A 17,708-nucleotide genomic window follows, 5' to 3' on the forward strand; every position below is an offset into this window, starting at 1 on the left:
CCTCTGAATTAAACTCTTTATCCTCCCTTTTGACTAGTTCTGATCTCCCAGCCTATATGGGCATGAGAGCATTCCTTACGAGCCCCCAAGTTACAAAGGTTTGAGTTTGAATAAAAACACCGACATCCTGTAAAGTTCTTAACCAATTGCCTACTTCTTCCCAAGTTTTTATATCTAAGGTTCCCTCATCAGGAAAAGCAGGGCAGTATTCCTTTATAATTTCTAAAAGCTGAATGAGATGCTTTTCCTTCACCTTGTAACCCACTCCCCTGAGGAGCTGCTGTAATATCCTCAGATAAACTTCTTGCTCTTTAGATGAATCAGAGCCTATTCTTGCTATTAAAAGGCTCTTTTTCACTTACGATTATTGTCTCTTCAAATTCTGCTGCCTGTGCTGAACCGTAACTAGTTAGCTATTGAGGGATATAGTGTGGTGGGTCTAGATGTATTGTTGGTGAAAGACAGTCAGGGAGAGGGGTATCGGACTTTCCAGTATCCTCACTCCACTTATGGGTTTTGGGTTCTTTCCCAAGCGTTTAGGACTGTGGCGGGGGTGGGGGCTCCTAGTGCTAGGTGACCAACTTTTATATGGCATTTCCAAGACAAGCCAGTAGTTATATTAACCAGTGTTGGAGGTCCCTGTTAGGCCCCTGCACAACTCAGGAATTTATCCCAAACACCCTCGCAAGGTTCTGACTCACGTGGGAACACCCAATTTCTCAGGTGAGGGGAGGAAGTGCCTTTTGTCTTCGTAGCTTGGTGAATGTCAAAAGCTCTCATAAAAATCCTGTAACTAACACTAAATTCTTCTGGAAATTGATCTTCAGAGTCTGGTCGAAACCGAAACACTCATTCACTATCTGTTTTTCCTTACGCAGGTGGACAGCAAGAAAAGGCAAAATCAAAAGGACTGCAAGAGGCGGCTTAAAAAAGTTTCTGAGATGCTTGTAAATTGTCCTGTAACTAGTTGATATTTTTAAAGGGAAAAATCTTTGCTCTTTCTCCTAAGCCTAGACCTAGTTGTCGGTTGTGCTGCAGGGATAGGCTTGTGAGTGTTTTTACAGTGTGCCTTGCATTGAATGGACTTTTACTTGCACCTGGCAGGAAACTTAGTGTTCTAATCTGGTCCACATACCAGGTAATCCTGTCATGGGTGGCTTCTAGTGGCAAGCACCCTTGTGGCTTTTAACTGCTTGACCCATGCCTGCGAGGTTGAGGCGAATACTTGGGAGAGAGAGCAAGGTTCCTATCTTATTAAAGAAGGCACAGTTGCAAAGTGGCCACAAGAGACAGCGACCTAGGAAGAAAACCCTTTTCCTCTGTAATCCAACACACTGTACAAACTTACCGAAAAGCGCTTGGTGTCATCGGCCCTTACCTGGGCTAATACATGCACTCCAACTAAGTTGGTGTATTGTCCACAACAATGGCTCATAGCCTCTGGGTCCCTGTTCCTGGGCACCAGCTGTCATGGACCCCCACTTGTGGGGTCCATGGTGTTGTAGCTGAAACAAAAGAAATTCACACAGACTACTGAATCCTGTGGGAAAAAGGGTAAGCGGCTTCTCTCTTAAGGGGAGCAAAATCCTCGGCCCTCACTTTGATGGGCTTTTATTGTCTTACTGGGCACATTACATGAAGGTCCTTACTAACTATGCACAGGCTCGGTTTAGGTGGTTACCTTATACAGAAAACAAAGGAGAGGATGCTGGTAATCACATCACAGAAGAGGGATATTTGCAAATTAAAAGGCAAAAGTGGTTGAAGTGGTTACACTGGTCCTTGGAAGGTTTAGCATGGTTTTTAGAAAGTTATTTTGCAGTAAATGTTTGCCACTGGGGGCTGGGCCCACGCCACGCAGAATGGTCTCCTACATCATCTACCACCTGAGCCCTGCCTGGGGCCAGCTGCATGAGCTACACAGTGATCTACAGATGGATGATAAATGTGCTGGACTTGGAGGTGCCTGGTAGAATCCAAATTGTGAACTGAGGCTGGTTCCTGCTAGAGCTAGGTGTGGGGTCACTTAACAAGAAGTATGGGTTATGCTAAGGACTGCTGTTGTTTGTTTGAGAGATTTTAGGAAAGTTCACACAGTGTGATCCAAGAGAGGCTATTTGTACAGAAAAGCCACTAGAAATAGTTTGGATGGGCCCCGAAAATTGGATCAGATGGAGTCTCAGAAAGTCACCAGGGTGGGGCTAAAACAATATTAGCCAGATTACTGGAGACTCAGAAATGGTGCCTGCCTGCTGGCTCTGTGGAGGGCTCAGCAAAGGAACAATGCCTTCTGCTATCACTTCTGTCTGGGAGAAAGCTACCCCTCCAGCTCTCGCCCCCAAACCAGACAATTCAGTTCTTCCTTCTCCATCCCTCATATCTCTTGAGCTGCTGTCCCAGTGCAGGAGCTCAGAATGAGTTAGTAGATGTATGCGTGAGCCCTTTAAGAGGAAAACCTGGGACCCCAGAAGTCTTCCATCTTATTTAGCCACAACCCCTGCTGGTTTTTACGGACAGAAGTTATGAGGACTTTTTCTCTTCCTGGCACTGGAACCTTGGGCTGGGCTGCCTAATGTGACTCCTCAGGGGGGATTTTTTCAGCCTAGATATCCCTTTAGGTTCTTCTCTAACACACATGGGGGTGGGACCAGACTGCTCCGCATCTCTCCCCTTCCTACCAGTCTCAGTGTGGGTTCTTCTTTAAATCCTTAAGTGTAGGACTTCTTTTCAGCTAGATTTCAGGTGGGTCTGATTGATGGTTATTCTGTAGTTTAGTTGTAATTTTGATGTGGCTGTGGGAGGATTCGAATTCCCTACTTACCATATTGACAAGTACTCCCTATCCATTTCTTTCAGAAACAAAATCTACTTGTAGTTTTTCGCATACCATGCATAGAAATAAATTGTAGTGCATTAAAGATATATATATATATGTGTGTGTATATATATAGAAACAGTATAAGACCACTATAGAATTTTTTTAAGCCTACTAAAATAAAATACATAAAAGCATCCTGATCTTGGCATTAAAAGTTTAAGCAAAAAGGGAAAAAAAGGAGCATTGAAAGAAATCACACAGGAGAAACAACTTACTATAGAAAGTTGTATACTTAAAAATATATGAATAGTATTATAAATATGATGCAGTAATGTAAAATGTAATAGATATAGAATATTACATTATATAATATTATACTATCACATATATAATATCATAAAGAAGATTAAAGACAATTGATAACTAGAAAAAAAATTTACATTGTACTTCCTACATAATATGACACTTTATTAATCAATTAATATTTATAGTTCATTAGGAAATAAGCAAAAGACACAAATAGACAATTCACAAAGAAAGAAATATGGCTAATAAGCAATTCTGAATGTCTAACTTTAGTAGTAATCAAATATATGCAGGTTAAACAACAATATAATGCCATTTACACCTTCTTTGACTTTTAAATATTAAAAAGCTCATAATCCTCAAAGATGTTAGAGGGTTAATGATGAAATAAGTGCTTTGAGACACAGCTGATGACCTGCCCTTTGGTGCATTTCTGGAATGAATTTTGATAATATGAAATTGAGAACATTATAAAATTTCTTATGCCTCCATCTCCCACTCCAGTCCCTAAATGATTGTGACAAAGATTTGGCATGATCAACTTTAAACACATTATAGCTGAATTCTTGCAGTATGGCTGTGTGCTATAGAACTTTTAAGTTTTAATGACTCATTTGATTATTTCTTGGCATAGGCTCCATGTTATTTTTTCCCACATTATTTTTTTAAAGAATGCATTGGCACTCATTCAACTCATCCTTGAGAGTTGGAGCAACTTTCCATCCATCAGTTTTCTATTTTTTAATCCTCACCTGAGGATGTATTGAGTATTTATTGATTTAGAGAGAGAGAAGGGGATGGAGGGAGGGAGAGAGAGAAAGAAAGAAACAGATATGAGAGAGAAACATTGATCTATTGCCTCCTGTACACTCCCCAATCAAGCATTAAACTTGCAACCTAGGATGTGCCCTGACCTGGAATCGAACCCACAACCTTTTGGTGTACAGGGTGACACTCCAACCTACTGAGCAATCTGGCCAGGGCTCTATCACTTTTCTATTTTTTAAAAGATTTTATTTATTTATTTATTTACTTATTTATTTTTAGAGAGAGGGGAAGGGAGGGAGAAAAAGAGGGAGAGAAACATCAATGTGTGGTTGCTTCTCTCATGTCCCCTACTAGGGACCTTGCCTGCAACCCAGACATATGCCCTGACTGGGAATCGAACCAGAGACCCTTTGGTTCACAGGCTGGCACTCAATCCACTGAGCCACATCACCCAGAGCTACTTTTCTATTTTTGATCAAAGGGTGTTAATTCAACCTGATGGGCTATTAAAATCTTGGTCTTCCATCAATTGGCCATGGAATCTTTAAATCCTCTCTTCTTCAAAACACATGTATTCAGGCAAAAATCACATTGTGTCTTCCACAGGTCTTTAACACAGTTTGAGATGATTGATCAGAGTAAAATTTCAAGAGCAATGCTTCTCAAATTGTAGCATGAATTGGAATTACTGGAAAGAGTTGATAAAACAGTTTGCTGGTCCCCACCCCAAGAGTTTCAGATTTGATGGATCTTATTTGGGCCTGAGAATGTGCATTTATGACACGTTCCCAAGTGATGCTGATGCTGTTGGAGAATCACTGGCCTGGAGCAAATTATTCCTAAGGTGAGCAGGACAAGTAATCATCTGATTTTGGGGGGCAAAAGTGTCAATTATGTTTTAGTCAGTGTGTGAGAAGTATTTCACTATCTTCTTAATATGACAGCCAGACTCCAACAGTCACTTCTATTATTAATGTGAGATCAATTCATGGTTTCTCAGCTAGATTTTATTTTCCTCAAGAGCAAGACCCCATCTTTAACTTTTCTTGAAATCCCCCAAATTATTTGCACAATGATCAATATAGAGTTGCTAATTGAATTGAATTTATAAATCACTAAACTCTGAGAAGAAAGCACCTATAGAAAGTTCTGAGTCTACAACCACAGCTACAACTTTCGATTTGTGCTTTGACCATTAATAAATGTCACTAAATCCCTATCTTGCCATTATCCCACTTATAGCTGAGGATAAGCTGAGTAAACTTTGAGGTTGAAGAATTTAATGATGGTGAGGCTTCTCTAAAATTCTCTGGATGGGTTTTACTTGAAGATTCCAGTAATAATGGTAGATAATCATGGAACAAAGATGGTAGTGTTCAGTTTATCCAGATCATTAATGAAATTGTGGGGAAACAAGAGGGAAATGAGAGATGTAAATAAAGGAATTAGCTCTTACTGGAAAAGTTTTTAAAAACCAACATTTCTCATGTATCTCCTCTGGAGATTTCATTTCATTTCTTTTCTTTTTCTTTTCTTTTCTTTTCTTTTCTTTTCTTTTCTTTTCTTTTCAGGAGGATTTCTTGGAATGAGCTGTTGAAGTTGTGTATTGAATGTTCTTTTTCTTGTTCTTTTTAAAATATATTTATTTGGTTATAGATGTATTCACTTTTATCCAAGAAGCCTTGGGCAATATCCTATTTTGCCCTGATGAAGTTGGGACTCTGCTCTCTTTCCAGTTATAATAATAGTAATGGGTAGCTTGTTTATAGCACTTGCTAATCACCAGGCACTGTCCTAAGTATTTCACAAGTACTAATTCATCTATCTCATAGTGGTCCTATTAGATGAATATCTTCCTTACCTATTTTATAGTTAAGGAGTCGAAGCACAGAATGATTAAGTATCTTGTCCAAGATCACAGAGCCAGGTAGTGATACAGTTATGATTCACACAGGTCAGGCCCTAACTGCAGTGGGCTACAGGGAACCTGTGGGCTTTCAAGTCAAACTACCCATGTGAAATTCTGGCCCCGTTCACAGACCTCCTTGGGGTGTATTTTTTATAGCTGTAAAGATGATAATCCTAGTAATTACTTTACAGGTTTAACAGAGTAAAAGATAATGTTTGAGCAAACAACTACAATAGTTCCCTGAGCATGGTGTGTGTTCAGCATATCTGAGATTCTGTCTTTAGTGAGAAGAAATCCTCAGAACACAGACAGCCTTCTGTCTCTGGTACTCACATATCTGTGGGCTTTGTCCTCATCCTCAGAGGCCTGACAGCTGGTGAATAGCCTGAATGTGATCTTAATTTCTATTTCCTATGGCATTGCATGTTTGGAGGAGCTATCAGTCACACCTACACATACTTTGACTGAGTCTCTACATCTACAATTGCATATGAAAAAGACAAGAGGGAAGCCCTCAACTGAACTGAATTTTCTGAAGTTTTTCTATGGTAGTGAGACAGAGTGATATTTTAAAGTATCACCTCCCCCAGGCCTCACTGAAGAAAAACCAGAAACATTTAAAGGTTTTTAAAAGCTGCAAAACAAAGAACTCTGTGGCATGAATATTCTAATGTATATTTCCAGGGTGTCTCTGTCATCCCACAACCACCCCAAATGAGATAGGCCTCAGTGAGCTCCAAGCTGAGACAGTGTGGGCCTCCCAGCAGTGCACTGTTGAATGCCCCCTGACCGGTACACTACCTGCTGCCCCTCTCGTAGGCAATGCCTGTGGACAGGCTGCCTTCTACAGACCTGAAGACTTATGGCCCTGTCTAAGGATGATGGAAGGGAAAACCTCACCCTCTGCCCAAGGAGGAGTAGGACAAGCCTGGTAGCAACTTATGTATGATCCAGAAAGGCTGTGGGCAAGGGTCACTGATGCACTTGCCAAAGAGGAAGCTTCTCAGGAATGGGTGGAATAAAAAGTACAGTGTTCAGAATACTGCACCTAACAGGCCTCCACCAGGTCTTGCCTATATTACTAGTATAAGAGCTGATGATGCTCAGCTTACTATTCTAAGAGTATTTCATGACATGTCTCATTTAGTCTTCACAATGGCCCTCATTATCTCTTACTATGAGGCAATTAAGACTCAGAGAGATTAATTCACTGGCTTGATTCCCACAGCCAATATTCCTTCTCTCCTGTACTTTCTCCTCTATTGCCAATCTTTAAGTCTTCCCACTGCTTTTCAGAGGAAACTCAGTCTCCATCACACAGCACTGACAAGGCCCTTCAGGGTCTAGCTCCTGTGCCCCTCTCCATTCCACAGTCAGGCTGTGGTGAATTGCATTCAGCTCATATAAAATGTTTTATATTTTCTGTTCCCTCAGGAGCTTTGCATATGTTTTCTCTGCCTGGAACAACCCCTCTCTTACCTCCCTGCACCAGGAAAATCATTACTCAGACTCCAGTAAACTCAGACCCAGCTTTCTCCCCGACTGGAAGTGGGTAGTTACCCCCACTTTTTGCTATATGGCATATTCTTTTTTGCTTATCATTTTACTTTATTGTATTGACAGATGTAACTGTTAATTTCCTCCTGTAGACTTAAGGCTCTACATGGCTAGACCTGCCATTGAGTGAAAATTCAGTAAACATTTTCAGATGAATGAGAGATGAACTTTTTCCTTTGCTTTGTTGTCTCATTCACACTACCTTCCCATCCCTAAAAATTCTAAAATTCCTATTACCAGTTATTGTCAGTATAACCTAACTAATCCTTTGTTGTCTCTATCCTTGCCCAGCAAGAGCAAAAGTCCTTCTATACCAAAATCCTTGTTCAAAAGACGTTATAATGCCAGACATGCAAAGGAAAGCAGTCAAAGAGATGGCCTTTCTTTAACTTTTTTTTAACTTAAGAAAATTTAACTATTCTCCTGTTTCCCTCGAAGCCACTGACACATGCTTAACCCTGGTCTCTGTAACCTCACAGCCCCGAAACCACACATCATGTGCTTTGCATCTCACATATCACTTATGCACAGAAGCAGGGTAAGAATGGAAAAAGCATTGGTTTCAGGGTAAAACAAACTCAGGGCATATTTTCAGCATAACCACTCTCTAGATATATAAATTTGTGCACTGTATTAAATCTCTCAGGGTCTTGATTTCCTTCTCTCTGAAATGGGGTTGCTAACATCTACTTCATGGAGTGGTTATGAGGATTCAACAGAATAATAACTGTCAAGAGTCTAGCCAAGGGCCAGACATGTAGCACACAATTGCTGATGCCCATTTTCTTCTACCTCTTCTTTCTTTGCCCTTATCCTGTGGGATTTTAGTCCAGGAATTTTATAGCATCTGTGCAGGAATATAACACTGGGCTCCAGTGGATCTGTGAACACCCTGAATTACATGCAAGAGTTGTATATGTCCATGAGGATTTTTACTTCTAGAGAGAGAATACTTGTGTTAATTTCTTGGGGCTGCCTTAATAAGGTACAACAAACTTGGGAGCTTAAACTGTAGAAGTTTATTACCTCACAGACATGAAGGCAAGATGTCCAAAATCAATGTCTTAGCAGTATCGGTTCTTTCTGTGCCTTATGAGAGGAAATCTGTTCCAAGACTCTCTCATAGCTTCTCGTTGCCTCTAGTATTATTCCTTGGTTCTACAAGATGACATTCTTTCTGTGTCTTCACATTGTGTCCCTCTGTACATGTCTGTCTTTGTGTCTGATTTCCCCATTACATAAGGACACCAGGTATATTGGATTAGGACCATCCCAACAATCTTATCTTGAATACGATGATCTGCAAAGATCCTATTTCCAAATAACATCCCATTCACAGATACTGGGAATTAGGATTCCCATATAGCTTTTTGGAGGGGATATAACTCAATCCATAACAATATCCATAGTTTTCAATGAACTTTTAAAGGAGTTTGTACCCCTTCCAAAGATTAACAGCTAGTGGCCAAAAAACCTGCTTTATAGAATGTCTTGTATTAATGTAACCAGAAAGTTCATAAGCTTGAGATATTCCAGTTTGTCTTGAGTGCCAAATTGGGGACTAACACCATGGTCACTTTGATGGGGTTGTCTAAGCAGGCACTAATGGGCAGAGAGTACAGAGGTCTCTTTTCCAGACTTGATTCTGTTTGGCAACCATTGCCGTTTGGTTAAAATCTTAATGGCTGTTTTCAGAATTTCTTGAGTCCCACTCATAAAATTTTCAATCCAATGGGTGAGGAATTTCTATGAAATAATACACATGAACATATAATTATAAATTGATAGTGAAGAACTAAAAAAAAACCCCATCATTTTACAATAGCATAAAATTAAAGAATTTTAATTGGCCTGGATCATTCTGGAAAGGTTTCACTGAAGAAATGATGCTTCATCTGAGATCAGAAAGACAAACTAAAGTGCACTTAAGGGGAAGAGTAATTTAAGTAGAAGAACATCATATACAAAGGCCTTGTGGTGTAAGGAAACATGGAACATAGAAGAACTGGGAGAAAACCAGTGAGGCTGGAACAGAGATTTTGAAGTGGGAAGATGAGAGAATAGTGTAAGATGAGGCTATAGAGGCTTTAGACATTGTGAAGAATTTAAAGTTTTATCCTAGGCAAAATGGGAAACCACTGGAAAGCCTCTCCATCTTACTTGATCTGCATGCCAACTCTTAGCCCCTACTCATCTTGACTTCTTGAAAGTTTTAACCTTGATTCTTTAGAGATAATACCTTATTCTGGTGCATTTCTAATGCTATGGTTATGCCTTTTGAATGTCATTTTTCTGTCTGTTATTAAATGTTGCATTACATTCTCTCCCGGAGTAATCTCATCATGTTGCACAGTTTCGGCTACCACCCTTCTGCAGATGCCTCCAAAACTTTTCCCCTGGGTTGCAGTTACCTTTTCCCATCTGCTTATAAAACAAATAATGCACAGATTTGGTCACATGAATATCAATATGGTCTGCTTAAACCATGTTTTGTAACTCTACGGGTAACTTCTTTTTAGAGGACGTTACCAAATCAACATCATTTGGACTATTAACAAGGATTTGCAACAGGGAAAAGGAGAATGAATAGCCTTTGAAGAGGCTTGAACAGTTATTGCTAGATGCTTTCAACAAGGCCTCCCCCGTCAGCAGTGGAAACAGTTGACAGATGGTTTGCCTTTGTGCTTTTCTCCTGATGTATAAAACACATGCTTTGAGTTTGCTGAGGTTTCTGCTCATCTTCCCTGAGGGACCCTGACTCAAGACTCAGGGTTACAATCACCCTCTGCTTACGTCCATGTGGGCACAGAGCATCACCCTAGCTGAGATGGTGTGGGAAGAAGCCAGCAAATTAATGCATTTGAAGGTCACTGTGGCCAGGTCTATGTGAGTACTGAAAATCAGACTTAATTGGAAGTCTTGGTGAGTCTGATGGTTAGGGGTGATGCCTCTAAGGTATCTACTATGAAAGATAAACAGGAGAAAGAGGAAGAAAGGGGGGGAGGAAGGAGTCAGAAAAGTAAAGCTCCAAACCAGTATTTATTGAGCACTGCATGATTTACTTTCACATATATACTTTATTTGATCCTCATAAACAGCCTGTTAAGGTGGGTATTTTGGTTTGGGAAATCAATAATTTTTCTTTTGTAGCTGATGTTCTTTCAACCATACCACAAAGCCTAGGTCATGGATATGGAGTGTTAACCAGAACTTTTGACTCATACTGGTTTCTGTCACTCCCATGAAGACTCAGCTACCTTTGAGTTCTCTAAGCTTTTCCTTTGAGACACCTTGTCCTGAACTTACACATTTGAGTTGAACCAACTCAGATGAAACCTAAATCACTTGGGTGATAGCAAGTACTGGCAAGTCCAGGGCACAACAATTCCATGAGACAATCACTCCCATGGCAGTTCTTCCTGACCTTTAGTCTAGGTTTTTCCTCCTGATTTGATTCATTTCATACTCTTTGACATGTGATAATGTTTTTTTTACTGGCTTTAACTCAGTACTTATTGAGGACCTGCCACCTGGGCCACTTGTTAGTCATACTGGACTTATTTTAGGTTCTTGCATGTTTCATGATTCTATCTGAAAGCAAAATTCTCATACTTGTCTACCTGGATGAAACTCTACATGCTCCAGTGCTAAACCCCTGTAGGGCAGGAGAGAGCTCAGAGAGGATTATGAGGATTATGTACAGAAGAATCTGACTATGGGGAGGGCCTTTGGGCAATTCCAACAACAGCCTCCTTAAGTAGGTTATACCTATCTGCTCCATGGCTGGAATGTTATGTTAAGGAATTTGAAAGGAAATTTGTCCAGCAAGAACTCTCTGTTCCAGTCATCATTAACAGAATATATTTGGCAAGTGCTCATTCAACAAATCCCTAGGATATTGGGAAACCTCTGTTCAACTCAATCAGTTGCTCTATCCTTAGGATTCCAGTTTTGTACAAATCTCCATTATCATATACAGTAATTAGTCCCTAACAGTGAGTTTCTGTATTGGGTAATCTAAATATATGTGTCTTTACTTCTCAATTTTCACCCCCTCAATACCCAGAATTTTGTGCATTGTGAATTATCCTTGGAGGGGTTTATATTTCCACAATCACCTCTAGCCATGACTTCTGGACAGGGTTAAATCATTCCCTGCATTTACTGTTATTCCTGATTATCCACATCTTGGCATTGATTGAGACATGGATCTAACCTTTTTCCATTATTTCCACAAACAAACAAATAAATTATTCAAGGTATTTACTGCAGTTTTAGGTAATGGAGTTTATGGGCAGCACAGAATGCATTCTAAGACTGATCAAGAAAACTTCTTAAGGTTCTCTTGGGAAATTGCCCCACATTTCTTGGCCATTTCTTTCAACAACTGTCTCTCCTTTCTTTTCTCTTTAACTTGGTCCCCACGTCACTTTCCTTTTCTAATTAAGAGCAATTAAGCTCTTTCTTTTACTTCTTGTCCTTTCCTAACCAATGCTGTCATTGACTAAACTATCTCAAGTAGTTTGTTCATGTATTTTGCTAAATTAAAGCAATTGTTTCCATAAGAGCCAGTAGCTAAGATTATCATTGTTTTAAACAGAATATAAACATATAAAATTTCTCTTTACTAGAGAAATCATATACCACTATAGCTGGAAACATAAACCTGCCAATTGGCTGCTCCCTTTTATCTAACTACTTAGATCAGCAGGTATTTTTGCTTTTTTTTTTAAGATACACTCCAATCTGAGCATTCACAGTTTCTTCAGCAGAAGCATATTTTTTAAAAAATCCTCACCTGAGGATATGTTTATTGATTTTAGAGAAAGGGAGAGAGGGAGAAATGTCAATTGGATCTAGGTATCCCCCTGATGGGGTGGTGGGGAGGGGGGTCAAACCCATAACCTTTTTGGTGTATGGAATGATATAACAACCAAGTCACCCAGACAAGGCAGCAGAAGCATATTTATGTCATTCCATATCTCCCTGTAGACAGCATGAGAAGGAAAAGAATGGGGCAAATGAGCAACCACAGGACACACCCTGATGCAGACTCTGGTCTTCAGTAATGATTTAGAGAATTCCCCAGTTCTCAAAAACTTCAGTATCATCCTGGACCCTAAAGAATAGGCAGAGAGGTATATACATCCCTTTGCCTAGCAAGCAAAACCAAGTCTACCAGTTATTAAGATGATTTTCTTAACCCTCTGTAGCAACATTCAAGCCATTCTGTCTCAGGCAAACTCAGTAGAACCTAGTCAGAGGGAGTCATACTTGAAGTCTTTAAGTTGAAAAAGCAGTGGACTTTTTAATTTTAGTCATTGTAAGTAATAAAAATATGCAGGCTTTAGTAGGTTTACATGTTACTTTTAGAGACCCACCTGCTTTATGCCTTCCAGTGTTTAAGTTTCTAAGCTTAAAAATTTTCTCCCTTGATTTTTTTGAGAAATTTGACTTTTATGATTAATGAGGGGCTTCTGTAGCTTTCCAAATTATATTTATTTCCAAGTATACTTCATTCTGCACTCTGAGGTCCTTTAAAGTGCTGATATATGTAGATTGAAAGAATGATTGAATAACAAATGAATGTGAAAAAGAGAGAAAGAGAAGAAAAAAGAAAGAAGAAAAACAGAGAAAGAAATAGAGATGGATCAGGAAACAGAGAAAGAGTTGGTCTGAGGTGGAACCTAATTAACAAAACAAACAAGCAAGCAAAATATAACAAAAGGCATTGAAATAAAGAACAAACTGACAGTAATTAGAGAGGGCAGGGAGAGGGATAATAGGGGATAACACGAGAAGGGCCGTCAAGGAACATGTACAAAGGATACATGGACAAAGCCAAAGGGAGTAGGTTCAAGGGTAGGAAGCAGGGATGGGTGGGACAGGGGTGTGTGGTAGGGTGAAAATGGAGACAACTGTACTTGAACAAAAATAAAAAATTTATTTTATTTAAAACAACATTACTAGAATAATAAGTATCACCCAGTCAATGTGCTATTTAAGGGGAACACTCAACTTGTCAGTAATGAAAACAGCAATTATATTCAGGATAAGGCACCATATCAGAAAGAAGCTCAAATATCTTATTAAGATCATGCGATAACTAACAGAAGAAGATTTTCTGGATAAATCTGAGGAAAAAAATACAAGAGAACTCTTTTTAAAAACAATATTACTATTTGCTGTCCATTTAAGATTTGTGCCCATGTTTTATCTTGTAGAAAAAAAAGGAAAAATTATTTGGGAACATTTCCCACTTCCCATTCCTGTGACAACAACTCGTCAAAGTTCTCATAGTACAGTAGTACTGTTTTAAACATCTATCAGTTGAATACTGTTATATCTGAACTAGAAAATATTTAAGAATAAAATGAAAAGCAACTAGTGGTTTTATCCTCATCATTTTATTTTCCTTCTTTTTCCCTCCTTTCTTCAAAACTACCAATCAGCACAAGTACAAAAGAACCACTACTTAACCACAGGCTTTTATTTAAGGAGGGTAGAAATTTTAGCTTAGAAACCCAAAAATGACGAAGTCAATGATTCAATAAAGGAAATGGAAATAACATTTTCATGGAGAAAAATTTACCTTCTTAAGGAGAAATAAGTTTTCAATTTAAGCTGTTCCAAAGCCTGATAGTGGCCGGAAGGACTGATTTCCCAAGAAGCTTCCAGAAGAGCACTTGCTGAGCACTTTCTCATTCTTCCCTGCTCTGAAGTTGTATCTACTGTGGTTACAATCAAAATGAGCCTACAGTTGATTTGGAACTATTTGAAATGAGACACAAACTGAGAGGCATGGCTGTGGGCTTCTCCACTCATGTGGCATTAGTCGCTGATTGCCATGCGCTGGACTTTCTCTCTGACTCTACCTTAGGCACATTTTAGGACAGACAAGAAGCAGTATTCAGGTCATCAGAAGTCAACTAAGGGATGCAGATTGTCAAGTCTCATAGAGGCATATTACTAAACTTTCATTTTTGAACATTGGTGATAGTAACAATTTTAGCGGCAAGTACTATTTTTTGATTCAGATATTTGGCCAAGTGTTTTACATGAATCATTATATTTAATATTCCTCATTGTACAATGAAAGTAATATGTCCAAGTATAACATTCTGTTATATAGAAGAGAAATCTGAAGCTTATGTAGGTATATTAATGTGCATAAGTTCAATAGAGCATAGCCATGGCAGAGCTGTGGTATGGAGTCAAGAAATTTGCTTAAAAAGCCTGCACTTTTAACTGCTACACAATATTATGTATTTATTAAAGTGATAGTTTTTCAAATCAGGTACAAAGCATATATATTTGTAATCTGTAACATTTTAAGTTTTGTTTATTGTTTTTTGAGTTGTGCTTTGGTCTAGAGTCACAAACACTGGCTGCTAAGGATGACCTTATAGCTCCATTTTCAATCCTATTTGTAGGTGCTCACCATCCATTACTATAAACACCCTACACTCTTCATATTCCAATACATTTTGTGCCTTTGCTCAAACTGTGCTATCTGCTTCATGTCCTTTTTATCCTTTTTGCAGCCAGCCAAAATCCAGCTTACTCGTTGGGGTCTAGCTCAGTAGTCACCTTCACTCAGTAACAGGGAAATGGCAGGAAGTTGAAATACAGTTGCTGAATTGCATTGTGGACCTAGCATGTGTTTTGGTGAAACTGATACTGGTTTGAGTGAAGTTGTACTGGTTTAGGGAGTCATGTTGTTTGCCAAGTGAGGGCAGACAATTCTGGTTTCTACATCTACTGTGATTCTTCAAGAACAAAAGAGGATTTCTCTTTAGGACAGGAAGAGGCAGGGGTACAAAAGCTGTAGTGGTGGGATTCTTTTATTATTAAAAAGAAAATTTAACTGCAAGGGAGCTCAGTGTGTTCTTACAGATAAATGGGAAAAGTAATATATCCAAAAGATCTTTCATCCCTCATGCAATTGTTTATACTCTGCACCTTGTTTGCAGTTAGGTGTATTTGAATTATCTTATTGATGGTATATTGGGGTCCTTTGCCTTTTTCAAAGAAAAGTAATAAGTATATAGATGGATTTCAATTTTACTTGTTATTGGTTAGTTACCACATTAGGCACTTCCTATGCAGTATTAACCAATCTCTAAAACGCTAGTGACTTAAGCAAAACACGTGTACTGGTCACTGGTATTTCTGCATTATTAGCAGCTGTTCATCACTTAGGCAATTCTGCTCCATCAGCCTTCTCTGCGTGGGCATTAAGTCAGAAAAGCAGCCTTTTTTGCTCCCATGGCAGAAGGAAAAAGGAAAGAGAGTGATGAAAAAAATCAATGGCTCTTAAATCTTCTGCTTGGGAGAGAGGTATGCCACACACACTCATCTACCACTGACAAAATCATGTCACATTGCCAAGCCTCATGTCAGTGGAGCATGTATGTTTATTCTTCTCACTGGAGGCTCTGCTAATCAAATTGCCCTCTTAAAAGCAGGGCAAGTGAGTAGTTTTTGATGGTTATACAGTCTACCAAATCTACTTAGATATTACTTATAATGTGTGATATCTACTGCTAATTGTTATAGATTGTATTATGTTGCCTCAAAATTCATATATTGAAGTTTTAAAACTCACTACCTAATGAATATGACTACATTTTGATGTAATATGTTTAAAAAGGTAATTAAGGTTAAATGAGTTCACTGGTGGTGGGTCTTAATATAATATGACTGGTATCCTTATGAAAAGAGATTGGAACACAAACACACACAAAGGAAGACTATGGGAAGACATAAAAAGATGGCCATGTACAAGCCAACCAGAGAGGTTTTAGAAAAAAACCAACCTTTCCAATGCCTTGATTTTGTATAGCTAACCTTCGCAATTGTGAGAAAATAAATTTCTGTTGTTTAAGCCACCCACACTATGGTACTTTGTTATAGCTTCCATGGCAAACTAATACACTAATAAACAAATTAGTAGATTTTATGACATTAACATTTATGCTCCTTATGTTAATTAATACTTGTAATAATAACAATCTCTAAAAATATTAAGCATTTACTATGTGCTAAGTACATCAGTAAGCATTCTACATACATTATCTATTTTATTTTCTCAAGGTAATTCTATGACATAGGACTAATGTCCACATGTTATATAGGATAAGAAATATATAACATTATATATAACATTATATATATATATATATATATATATATATATATATATATATATGTACATCTTAGAGGACCTAAGAAACACACAACTTTATGCCAAAATGAAGAGCTGTGATCTGATCCTAAGCCTCCTGATTACAGATCTAGCTACCTGCTACCACCTTCAAGGGACATTGGAATCTTTCATAGTATTTATTAATCTCAAGAAAGTTAAGGGAATATAAAAATGAGTGAGCCATGATGTCTGTCTTGGGGAATTCACAATCCATTTAACAAGAGAAGAAATAACTATAATTCTAAGGAGGATAAAATAATGCCATATAACAGGCACTGTCCAGAATTGTTATTTATAACTTTGATAAAGAAATTGGAAAAAAAAAGAAATTGATGGCATGATAATAAATATTGCTGATGACATAGCTGGCAGGGGCACATATGCTTTGGGTAATAGGTACAAAAACTTAAAAAGAAGATAAAAGAAAACCTTCTTGTCAGGATGGAATGATTGGCAAAATCTAAAGAACTGAGGTACAATGAATAAATAAGATGAACTTTTCCTCAGTCCAAAAAGCAGCTGGATCAGAACAACAACAACAAAATGTGTGTAGACTGTTATGAGGACAAAGGGTATTTTAGTTTTATTAGTCTGTGGTATCACTGGTTATTGGATAAACATTTCAACAAACCATTCAACAAACATTTATGGAATTCCTTCTTTGTTTCATGCATTGTGTTTGGAGACAGAGACAGAAAGATGAACAAGTGAAAGCCAACACTCTCAGGGAACCCTCAGGTAGAAAGTTAGAGACATGAATATATCATTATAAAATAATCTTTTAGATGCTTTCTAAAAATTTTTATTGTTGTTCAATTATAGTTGTCCCACTTTTTACCCCATTGTTCTCCCCTATCTGCCACCCTGGCTCCCACAGTCAATCTCCACCCTGTTGTCCATGCCTACAGGTCCTTTATACATATTCCTTGACTTGATCCTTCCCCTTCTTTCCTCCATTATCCCCTTCCCCCTCCCTTCTAGTCACTGTCAGTTTTTTTCTTATTTCCATGTCTCTGGTTCTATTTTGCTCATTTGTTTGTTTTGTTGATTAGGTTCCACTTATAAGTGAGAGCATATGGTATTTGTCTTTCACTACCTGGCTTATTTCATTTAGTATAATGTTCTCCAGTTCCATCCATGCT

Source organism: Phyllostomus hastatus, unplaced genomic scaffold (assembly GCF_019186645.2).
Source record: "Phyllostomus hastatus isolate PE091 unplaced genomic scaffold, TTU_PhHast_1.1 phas_scaffold_78, whole genome shotgun sequence".
NCBI classification, from domain to species: domain Eukaryota; kingdom Metazoa; phylum Chordata; class Mammalia; order Chiroptera; family Phyllostomidae; genus Phyllostomus; species Phyllostomus hastatus.